General features: G+C 52.9%; 1 protein-coding gene across 3 annotated transcripts in view; it reads right to left on the bottom strand.

The window, feature by feature from the left end:
* Positions 1–9,037: 9,037 nt before the first annotated feature.
* The window catches only part of susd1 (sushi domain containing 1), a 108,081-nt gene continuing 105,389 nt past the window's right edge, over positions 9,038–11,729 (bottom strand). For all 3 annotated transcript variants that reach the window (XM_072517313.1, XM_072517314.1, XM_072517315.1), the window contains one exon: positions 9,038–10,289. The gene's annotated coding sequence lies outside the window, so the exon portion shown is untranslated. The remainder of the gene's footprint in view (positions 10,290–11,729) is intronic.

The following is an 11,729-nucleotide window of genomic DNA, read 5'->3' as shown; positions in this document are numbered from 1 at the left end:
GTTACTGTGAAAAGCCCCTAGTCGCCACATTCCGGCGCCTGTTCGGGAGGCCGGTACGGGAATTGAACCCACGCTGCTGGCCTTGTTCTGTATTACAAGCCGTCTAACTTTCTGGCGTCATGGACCCTAACACTCCTTCTGGGTGGATCCCCAGACAGTACACCAGGAGTGGAGGCGGCCGGCTGCGATTCCCACCTTGTGACCTGGGTCCCCGTCTTCTGGGGCAAACGGGCCTGGTTGAGCTTGGCCACCGCTCTGGTGTCGCAGGTGTTGTGGTGCTGCCCTGTTCGTCCCGCTGCCCACCAGCTGTGCCAGGGACAGGGAGCGAAGTCTGAAGTGTTCCGGCATCTCCTCTGCGGGAGTCGCTGACACGGGCCCCATCACCTCCTCCGCCCGTGGGGTTCCCGATAGCCTCCGGGCTACTCCATGGGACAGGGGTGCGAGCGGAGCTGACACCTTTAATAATAATGATAGTGTCACAAGTAGACTTACATTAACACTGCAATGAAGTTACTGTGAAAAGCCCCTAGTCACCACGTTTCGGCGCCTGTTCGGGAATTGAACCTGTGCTGCTGGCCTTGTCCTGCATTACAAACCAGCTGTCTGTTCCACTGAGCTATACCAGCACGTCTTTTGGGACTTGTGGGAGGAAACCGGAGCACCCGGAGGAAAACCCACACAGACACGGGGAGAGCGTGCAGACTCCGCACAGACAGTGACACAAGCCGGGAATCCAGCCTGGGACCCTGGCGCTGTGAAGCCACAGTGCTAACCACTGTGCTACCGTGCCACCCACCTGAGGCTAACCCACCACCTTGCGCTGCCAGTCCTGGAGGCCCGCTGTGGTCACGGCGAGGGTCTGCACACTCGCGGCAATGGAGCACAGGGAGTGAACCATCGCCGCCTGGGACTGCGCCACATCACGCTGCAACCGTGCCACCACTTCCTGGGACTATGACACATCAACCAGTGACTGGCCCACCTCCCTCTGTGACTGGGCAACCTCCCTCTGTGACTGGGCCACCTCCCTCTGTGACTAGGCCACCTCCCTCTGTGACTGGGCCACCTCCCTCTGTGACTGGGCCACCTCCCTCTGTGACTGGGCCACCTCCCTCTGTGACTGGGCCACCTCCCTCTGTGACTGGGCCACCTCCCTCTGTGACTAGGCCACCTCCCTCTGTGACTGGCCCACCTCCCTCTGTGACTGGGCCACCTCCCTCTGTGACTGGGCCACCTCCCTCTGTGACTGGGCCACCTCCCTCTGTGACTAGGCCACCTCCCTCTGTGACTGGGCCACCTCCCTCTGTGACTGGCCCACCTCCCTCTGTGACTGGGCCACCTCCCTCTGTGACTGGGCCACCTCCCTCTGTGACTGGGCCACCTCCCTCTGTGACTGGGCCACCTCCCTCTGTGACTGGCCCACCTCCCTCTGTGACTGGGCCACCTCCCTCTGTGACTGGGCCACCTCCCTCTGTGACTGGGCCACCTCCCTCTGTGACTGGGCCACCTCCCTCTGTGACTGGGCCACCTCCCTCTGTGACTGGGCCACCTCCCTCTGTGTCTGTGCCACATTAGCCAGCACCTGGGCAATGCCGCCGACGTTCCCAGCCCTGGCCGGCTGTGACTGGGCCACGCTCAGAGGTGCCGCTGCGATGTCCAGGTGGCTCTGACACATGGCTGCCTGTGAGAGGGCAACCCGCTGACCGCCTCGCTCACGCCGCTGACCGCCTCGCTCACGCCGCTGACCGCCTCGCTCACGCCGCTGACCGCCTCGCTCATGCCGCTGACCGCCTCGCTCACGCCGCTGACCGCCTCGCTCACGCCGCTGACCGCCTCGCTCACGCCGCTGACCGCCTCGCTCACGCCGCTGACCGCCTCGCTCACGCCGCTGACCGCCTCGCTCACGCCGCTGACCGCCTCGTTCACGCCGCTGACCGCCTCGCTCACGCCGCTGACCGCCTCGCTCACGCCGCTGACCGCCTCGCTCACGCCGCTGACCGCCTCGCTCACGCCGCTGACCGCCTCGCTCACGCCGCTGACCGCCTCGCTCACGCCGCTGACCGCCTCGCTCACGCCGCTGACCGCCTCGCTCATGCCGCTGGCCGCCTCTCCTCCTTTCGACATACAGCTTTTACATAACCTACAACCCGTTCTGTTAAAAGCTGCATACATTTTTGATGCTCATGCTTTCTAAACTGCTGTTTTGTCAAAGAAATACAGTTAATAATTAATCAAGAACATTTAATAATAATAATTAATCACTTTTCATTTCTCACACCTACATTAACTTCTGTAGCATTAATAGCTCCAAGCACCTTTAAAAACACACTTCAACAGTCAGCACATTTTGCTTCCCTCCAAATGATCTTCAGCTAACGAGACACTGTGAGATGCAATGCAAGTGAGGCATTTCTGAACCAATGTGTTTATTGAGAAATTGCCATGTTAATTGACAGGGGCAATGTCTTCATATTTAATTTCAGCCCCCCCCCCACCCACCCACCCACCCCCTCCTCCTCCCCCCGCCTGTCCACATCCCTTTGGAATAATGTGCCTCAAGCTTCCGATAAATGAATACACCCGAAACTCATTAAGTAGTGCGAGCATCATCGGCAACTGTTTGTAAACTTGGTAAATGTTCTTGATTCTTAACATTCAGCCGGCATGTGTCAGCGTCTAAAAGCCACGGGTGTTCTGCCTGAATTAGTAACTGAAGATGAATTCCATACCTCCCACAGCAGAGTGTGAGAGGAGGACGAGTCCGAAACTGGACATCTCAGTGTAAATGGAAGCAATCATTCAGTGCATTTCTGCAGATTAACCCATTGACGGTTTTCTGAGGTGCACCCCTTGCTATCCTGTGTTTTGGACAGAAACCCTGCCTGTGACAACGATTTTTAAATATCAGTGTTGAGAGTGGGGAAGAATCACCTTGTGTAAAAGCTCGGAATGAATCAATCACCCATCATGCCCTTTAATGAAACGACATTACACACTGGGTGTATGAGAGGGAGTCATTGCAATACCAGCCCAGTTCCCTCAGGGTGAATTTGTCCCCCATCCTTGGGCCAGCCTTTGCTGACTTAGGTTGCATTCTCTGGAATTTCTTCCTTAAACTCTGCAACGGGATCTCAGTCCCACAACTTTCTGATTTAGAAGCAAAAACATTCCCCAGTAACCCACAGCAGACACCTTTGTTGCTTAACTGTGCCTGAAGGGCACGGTCTCCTTCCCAACAGAAAGGTAATCTGTCTTCACTTAACAATTTACATGGGGCATAATTAAAGCTCGGAGCTCAGTGTCTGCAAACAAATCCAGTGTTCTCTCGCACTCGGATACATTATCCCACACATTGTACTAAGTGATGTCAGATTTACACTGTTGACTGCTGAAAGCTTTTCAGAAGATGATCTGTTGAGGATTTGGTGCACTTTCCATAGAATCAGAATTCACAGTGCAGAAGGAGGCCACTCGGCCCATCGAGTCTACACCGGCCCCTATCCAAGCCCACACCTCCATCCGCCCGCAACCCAGCAACTCCACCTAACCGTTGGACACTAAGGGGCAATTTAGCGGGACCAATCCAACTAACCTGTACATCTATGGACTGTGAGAGCAAACCGGAGCTCCCGGAGGGAGCCCACACAGACACGGGGAGAACGTGCAGATAGTGACCCAAGCCGGGAATCGAACCCGGGTCCCTGCTGCTGTGAAGTGACAGTGCTAACCACTGTGTTACCGTGCCGTTGACAGCGGCAAATGTCCACAACACTTCTTGACATGCCTTCAAGACACATGAGCTTGAGTTTAGTTGACAATCAATCAAACTCAATCATTATTACCATTCGGCCTCAGGATGTGGGCTTTGCTGGTAAGACCAGTATTTATTCCCCATCTCGAATTGCCCTTGGGCAGGTGGGGAACTGCCCTCTTGAGCTACTGCAAGTGTAACAGTTCAGTACAACAGGGAGGCTAGCTTGGCTAGTTCAGAAAGCAGTTACGAGTTACCATGTCGTCTATGTTTGGAGTCATATATAAGCAAGACCAAGGTAAGGATGGCGATTTCCTTCCCTAAAGGATGTAGAAACATAGTAGATAGGAGCAGGAGGAGGCCATTCAGCCCTTCGAGCCTGCTCCACCTTAAATATGATCATGTCTGATCATCCAACTCAACAGCCTAATCCCACTTTCCCCTCATATCCTTAGAAAGAAATAGGAGCAGGACATTAATTAACCAGGCTGGGTTTCACATGGTTCGTTATTATGGATTCTAGCTTTTTAATACCCGATCTATTTCAATAAATTAATTCAAATTCTTATTATCTCTACTCGTGCAATGAAAAGGAGGCGAAGGAAGAACTTTGTTTCAGTTAATACCTAGAGATGTCCCAGGTTGTCCCTTTGCGATTCACAGTCAATTAGTTTTTGAACTATGTTACTGTTGGCTTTGTGGCACATGTGTCATCCAATGTGCTCACCTTGATATCCCACAAACAGCAATAAAATGCATGGCTTGTTTGAGGGATGAATGTTGGCCAGCTCACAGGGAAAACACCTTGTTCTATTTTGAGGATTGTATCCATGGGAACTTTTCACAACACTTGAAAAGGCAGGTGTGCATCTCAGTTGTAACATATCATTCTAAAGATGGAACCTCCAACAGCGCAGTGACTTGTTCATTGTGCACTCAAGTGTAAGGCGGGTATAAGACTTGGGGTAAGGGCAGCACGGTGGCGCAGTGGTTAGCATTGCTGCCTCACGGCGCCAAAGTCCCAGGTGCAATCCCGGCTCTGGATCACTGTCCGTGTGGAGTTTGCACATTCTCCCCATGTTTGGTGGGTTTCGCCCCCCACAACTCAAAGATGTGCAGGGCAGGTGGATTGAACACACTAAATTGCCTCTTAATTGAAAAAAAAAGAATTAGAGGTGGTGAGAGACTTGAAGGGAAACAAGATCATTTAATGGGGAAAGGAAGCAGCGAGTGGAAGCAATCAAGGGGAAGTTTGCGAGGACCAGCATAATCACTTTCAGATTTCACAGAATCATAGAATCCTTCCTGCACAGAGGAAGTCCTTTCGCCCATCGAATCTGCACCGAACCTCCAAAAGAACCTTCCGTGCTCTCTCCCTATCCCTGCAACCCTAACTAAACTTTTGGACACTAAGGGACAATTTAGCACAGCCAATCCACCTTGTTGCTTGTTTTAGCCTTAGTTTAATTGCTCTTGTTCTGTCACCTTTGCTCTTGAGTCGCCAGGTATCTTTCTGATACCGCCACATGGTTCAAGTCCAAGTGATGATCAATAATCCAACACACCGCTTAGTAAGAGTTAAATCAACGCACATTTATTATATACAGTAATCAATACTTATACATTAATTCTACTTCTAAGCTACTTCCTACTACTACCAGGCCAATACTTAACTTTGGAAATGGCCCACCAGGTCAGGGAAACGAATGGCCTTTCGTATGGGTTCTGAGCCTGCGGGATTCAAAGCTGGTACAGGTCGATAGTCAGGGGCGCCTATCTCGTAGCGAGCGTTGGAGTAAGACTTACGATTCTAGCGGCTGTTGTAGAAGGTCAGCAGAAGGGCCTCGAAGGGTGCGGAGAGGAGAAGAAGGGTCGATTTGAACTTGGACTCTATTCTTTTCGTCCCCAGGGGCTTCCCGCCTCTCGGGGCGGACCCTGTACCTGGTTCCAAGTGATTGGACTTCGTCCCAATCACTTGGTTCGATATTCTCCAATGCTGGAGCGATTCCTTGATCGATGGGCGGTTTTGGGGTGGTCATTCACCTCTCTTTGTGTAGGCTCCTGCTGGCGCCGAAAGGTCTGGGTTGGCTTTGTATGTCTAATTTGTTGCACATTGTTCCCGGGGATTGCTTATTTATATTCAGATGGCTGGTGTGTTGTGATGTTGATGGCTACAGGTATCGATTCTGTCTGGCCTCCCCAGAGGCGAATACACAGTTTTACCTGCAGCTGCCTGTTTGAGTCCTGTTGGCTGATTTTCCCATCAGCCTCTTCCGTTTGCCATTTTAAATCGGGGTTTGCCATTCTAAATCGGGAGTTAGCCATTTTAACTGGCTACAACCTGACCTGCACATCTTTGGACTGTGGGAGGAAACCGGAGCACCCGGAGGAAACCCACACAGACACGGGGAGAACGCGCAAACTCCACACAGACGGTCACCCAAGGCCGGAATCGAACCCGGGTCCCTGGTGCCGTGAGGCAGCAGTGCAAACCACTGTGCCACCATGCCGCCCCTGTCTGAGGCACTAGCGTGTCACTCCGTAACAGAACCTTGTGTTACTACGAGCATCGGGACTCGGTGCTATCTTAGTTGCTTTTCGTTTTGTCTAGAGTTTCAGAAACCTGGAGAAAAATGGGAGGCTTTTAGTAAGCCTCCACATGATAATCAGCAGTTTACTTGACTTGATCGCACATGACCTGGTTCCCTATCAACACATATTTTAAATAATTACCCAAATATGTCAGTGGATACGCTTATTTATAGTTATTTGGAGGTGGAGTTATAAGTATACAACACTTAAAGTTGTGACAAGGATAAGAAGACAACAGCCATGATTTAAAAGTAGTTGACGCAGGACACAAGTATCTACATGATATAATTAGATTTTGCGGCAAGGCAATATTAGCATTCACATCATGTGTCACTGACAGAACTCACTCACAAATTTCTCACTTAATTGACTCCCGTCATGCCCAAGCTTGTGATATTCCACTTCACCGTAACGTGCAACAAGCCTTAGAATCTCACAGTAAGGCGGAATATAGAATCACAGAATGGTACGACGCAGAAGGAGGCCATTCGGGCCATCAGTCCTGTACTGTTTCTCTGAAAGACAATTGCTTCCACTACCCTGCCTGTTCCCTACAGCCCCTGCATTTTTCTTCCCTTCAAAGTATTCAATTCCCTTCAGAACCTTACTATTGAATCTCCTCCACCCGACTTCCCCCGTCCTTTCAGAATGTGCATTCCAAATGGCAACAGCTAGCTGTGTAAAAAAAATTTCCGCGTGTCGCCACTGGTCCTTTTTCCAATCACTTTAAATCTGCAGGTTTTTGCTTATCAACCCTCCACCCACTGGAAACTGTTTATCTTTACTCTCTCCATCAAAACACTTCATGATTTTGAATACCTCATTATCAAGTCTCCTCGTTAACCCTGGGTGGGATTTTTCTGGGATGGCAGGGCAGGGGGTGGGGTGGGGTGGGGGGAGGGTGGGGTGGGGTGGGGGGGGGGGGGGGTGGCACAATTTACCAAACCAGCGAAAGGTACGTTGGTTTCAAGCAGGAATTTCCGGTCTTGCGATGGGGCGACCGGAAAATCCCACCCGCGGCCAGAATCCTCTGGAGCTTGGGATTCACTTTTCCTGACAGCGGGCTTCCCGGCGGAGTGGGAGGTGGCTACAATGGGGGATCCCATCGACAAGCGGCGGGATTAGAGAATCCCGCTGCTGGCGATTGGCGCACCGCCGAGAAACAGACGGCTGGGGAGCGGAGAATCCTGCCTCACATCTGGAATACGGCGTCCAATTTCAGGCTCCATATTTAAGGAAGGAGATTGTTGAATTGGAGGTGGTACAGCAAAGGTTCAGTCAATCGGTACCTTGGATGCAAGGCTGAGTAAATTGGACTTGATTTTCGGGGGTTTAGAAGAATGAGAGGTGATCCCATTGAAACATAAAAGATTCTGAAGGGGTTTTGATAGGGTGGATGCTGAGAGATTGTATCCACTGGTCGGAGAAGGCTGGGATTAGAATGATTTTTGGTGTCTTGGGATCAAGGGAGTGGACAGGAAAGTGGGATTGGAGCCCAGGATCATCTGCGATTGTAATGAATTACGGAGCAGGCTCGACAGGCCGTCTGGTCTACTCTAGCTCCTGTTTCCCAAGTTTTTGTAAACCCAGCCTCTCTGGAGTCTTTGCTCCTGGAACCATCCTAGCAAACCTTCTCTGCATCCTTCGCCAGGGCTTTTAGAGCCTTCCTGTCTGTGACACCCAGAACTGAACACAGTACTCCAGCCGAACCTGAAAGAATGGTTTATAAAGGCTTGGCTTAACATTTGATCAGCGATGAGGAGATGAACTGTGCACCAGACATTGTCCGATTGACATCCAAGATAAAGATGAATGTAATTGGGCTGGGGAACGGCCCTGAATGTCGGTCCGATTGCAGGCAGATTTGAAACACAACTGGGGTGACAGGGGAAGACAGCACAAGGAGGAGGCTCCTTGAATCGGTTCCACCATTCAGTGGGATCATGGCTGATCCCTAATTTATCTCCATGTAGCCACCTTTACCCCAAAACCCTAAGTGCTTCTTAATAACAAAAATCTTACCAATATCAGACTTAAAATTAACATCTGATTCTCCGCCCCCACGCCGGGTCGGAGAATCGCCGGGGGCTGGCGTGAACCCCGTCCCCGCCATGTCCCAAAGTCTCCGCCACCAGACATTCGGCGGGGGCGGGAATCGCGCCGTGCCGGTCGGCGGGCTCACCCCCGCCGATTCTCCGGCACGCAATGGGCCGAAGTCCCGCTGCTGGAATGCCTGTCCTGCCAGCACGGATTGAACCACCTTTTGAACGGCGGGACAAGGCGGCGCGGGCAGGTTCCGGGGTCCTGGGGGGGTCGCGCGGCGATCTGGCCCCAGGGGGTGCCCCCACGGTGGCCTGGCCCGCGATCGGGGCCCACCGATCCGCTGGCGGGCCTGTGCCGTGGGGGCACTCTTTTTCTTCCGCCTTCGCCATGGTCTTCACTATGGCAGAAGCGGAAGTGACCCCCTCCCCTGCGCATGCGCGGGGATGACGTCAGCAGCTGCTGACGCTCCCAGGCATGCGCCGACCCGCGTCGCCCGGTGAAGACCTTCCGGCCCCGGCTGGCGTGGCGCCAAAGTCCTTTCCCGCCAGCCGGTGGAGCGGAAACCGCTCCGGCGCGGGTTTAGCCCCTCAAGGTGAGGGCTTGGCCCCTAAAGGTGCGTAGACTTCCGCACCTTTGGGGCGGCCCGACGCCGGAGTGGTTCCCGCCACTCCATCCCGCCGGGACCCCCCGCCCCGCCGGGTAGGAGAGAATCCCGGCCCTGATCTCGTGGCAATTTGTGGATGAGGGTCCCAAACCTCAATGCTTTGAAAGAGTTTCTTAATCTCATTTCTGCAATGTCTGGCTCTTATTTAAAAATAAAGTTAGAGTACCCAATTCATTTTTTTTTCCCCAATTAAGGGGCAATCGAGCGTGGCCAATCCACCCAACCTGCTCATCTTTGGGTTGTGGGGGTGAAACCCTCGCAGACACGGGGAGAATGTGCAAACTCCACACGGACAGTGACCCAGGGCCAGGATTCAAACCCGGGTCCTCACCGCTGCAGTCCCAGTGCTATCCACTGCGCCACATGCCGCCCTCCCCCCTAAACTTTCAATGGATGCCTTTGCTTCGCAGTTGTTGGCAGAGGGGCCTGACACCTGTACACAGGTAGCAGGAGTGAGTGAGTGCACAGAGGTCCCATCCCCCTGGGGCTGGTGTGGGTTCTAGGCTCCTCAGGGGCAATGTTTCCGTCGAACAGGTGGACTCTAATCGTCACCAATACTACAAATTTTTTTTGTAAACTTGCATACAGAGAAAGGGGGCTGTATTCTCCGATCCCCGACGCCGAAATCGCGTTCGGCAAAGGGATGGAGAATTCCCGATGACGCCAAAATCAGAGGCGGTGCCCTTTTGCGATGCTGCACCCCCTGAAAAGCGACATACTCTAGGGGTACGCCGCATGCCGTATCCACGGCCTCCGAACGTTGGTTGAAACCCGCCCCGCGATGCTCCATCCATGACTGGCCGCATTCCAGACGGCGTGGCTCAGTCCAGCGCTTCCACAGTCGGGGGTCGTCCGATCCGCAGGCTGGGGGGGGGGGGGGGACATATTCGGCGCTGGGGCCACTGTGGTGGGGCAGTCAGACAGCAACTCAGTCAGTGCAGCATTCCCTCAGTATTGCTCTGGGGGGGAGGGGAGGGTCAGCCTGGCTTTTGCACTCAACCCCCTGCAGTGAATATAATTTTATTTCCAATCAGTAGATCATATTTTACAAATAAATAAGAGTTTTACGATCACAGCCTGACTAACGGCGGAGGAGGGAACAATACTTGTGTCGAGCAGATGTACAGTTCGTGATTTGATAGCCTGATGACGGGTTTTCGGTTTTGTTCTACGAAACACTCGCAATCGGTGAAATTTGCTGAATAATCCCTCGGCCTGTATGTCTTCCGTTTTATTTATCTGTTTAAAAAGAAAATAAACTTCAGACAAAAAAAATTGAACACCCAAACAAATCTTTTTCCATGCCCTTTGTCTTTCCAGTGCCTTTTACATGGAAATAAATTACATCGAATTTTACAGCACAGAAACAGGTCATTCATAGAATCATCGAATTTACAGTGCAGAAGGAGGCTATTCCACCCATCGAGTCTGCACTGGCCCTTACAAAGAGCACCCCACTCAAGCCCACATATCTACCCTACCCCCGTAACCCACTTAACCTCTTTTGGACACTAGCATGGCCAATCCGCCTAACCCGCACACCTTTGGACTGTGGGAGGAAACCGGAGCACCCGGAGGAAACCCACGCAGACACGGGGAGAACGTGCAGGGTCCAACTGGCCCATGTTGGTCTTTGCGCTCCACATGAGGCCGTTTAAACCCATCAGCATAGCTTTGTACTCCCTTCTCCCTCCCATTTAACTAGCGGTCCCTTGACTGCATCCCAACAATTCCCATAGGCTAAATACTGAAACTTGAACAGAAATGTATTATAGAATCCCCACTGTGCAGATGGGAGCCATTCAACACATCAAGTCTACACCAACCCTCTGAAAGAGCACCCTACCTAGACACACTCCCCAACCCTATCACCGTAACCCCACCTAACCATTGGGCACTAAGGGGCAATTTAGCACGGACAATCCACCTAACCTACACATCTTTGGATTGTGGGAGGAAACCGGAGCACCCGGAGGAAACCCACGCAGACATGGGGGAAATGTGCAGACTCCCCACAGACAGTCACCCGGGGCCGGAATCGAACCTGGGTCCCTGTGAAGCAGCCATGCTAACCACTGCTACTCAGCCTCTCATCCAAGGGACCAATTTAGTGAACTACCATGTCACCCTCACGGGAGCTGAAGGTGAGGGGCAAAGATAGTGAACGGAGTTCTGTGCCTACCCCCATGTTGAGTTTAGTGGCGGGGGGGGGGGCATTTAATCAGAAAGGAGGGTGGCACATGGGAATCACGCCACCTCACCACCCACCCCCCCCTCCCAAACCCCCACCCTGATGAGGTCAGTGATGGCCTTAATGGTTATTCTGTTCCGCTGCCAATTGAGGCCCTCGTGAGCAATTAATTTTCCCTTAAGGGCCTAACAGGCGGGGGCCGCCACGTGGGGCATCCCTCGTTCAGTGGTACCCAGTGACTGATCGAGGGTCCTGGCCTCGGGAATGGGTGGGGCAGGGCGGGGCAGCCGACCAAGAGCCCTTGCTGCTGGCCCCCTCCCCCTCCCCCTCTTCCCTGCAACACCCCACCCACCATCACTGACCTCTGGCCTAGGGTCCAACAAGGATTCCAGGCTTCGGGTGGGCGTTGTGTTGGCAGCAGCCACTGCCTCCCAGTGGTGCTGCCGTTCAGTTGAGTTGCCAGCTTCTGATTGTCCATGCCCCTGGCG

Source organism: Scyliorhinus torazame, chromosome 9, assembly GCF_047496885.1.
Source record: "Scyliorhinus torazame isolate Kashiwa2021f chromosome 9, sScyTor2.1, whole genome shotgun sequence".
NCBI lineage: Eukaryota > Metazoa > Chordata > Chondrichthyes > Carcharhiniformes > Scyliorhinidae > Scyliorhinus > Scyliorhinus torazame.
This window is presented reverse-complemented; position numbering and strand designations above follow the sequence as displayed.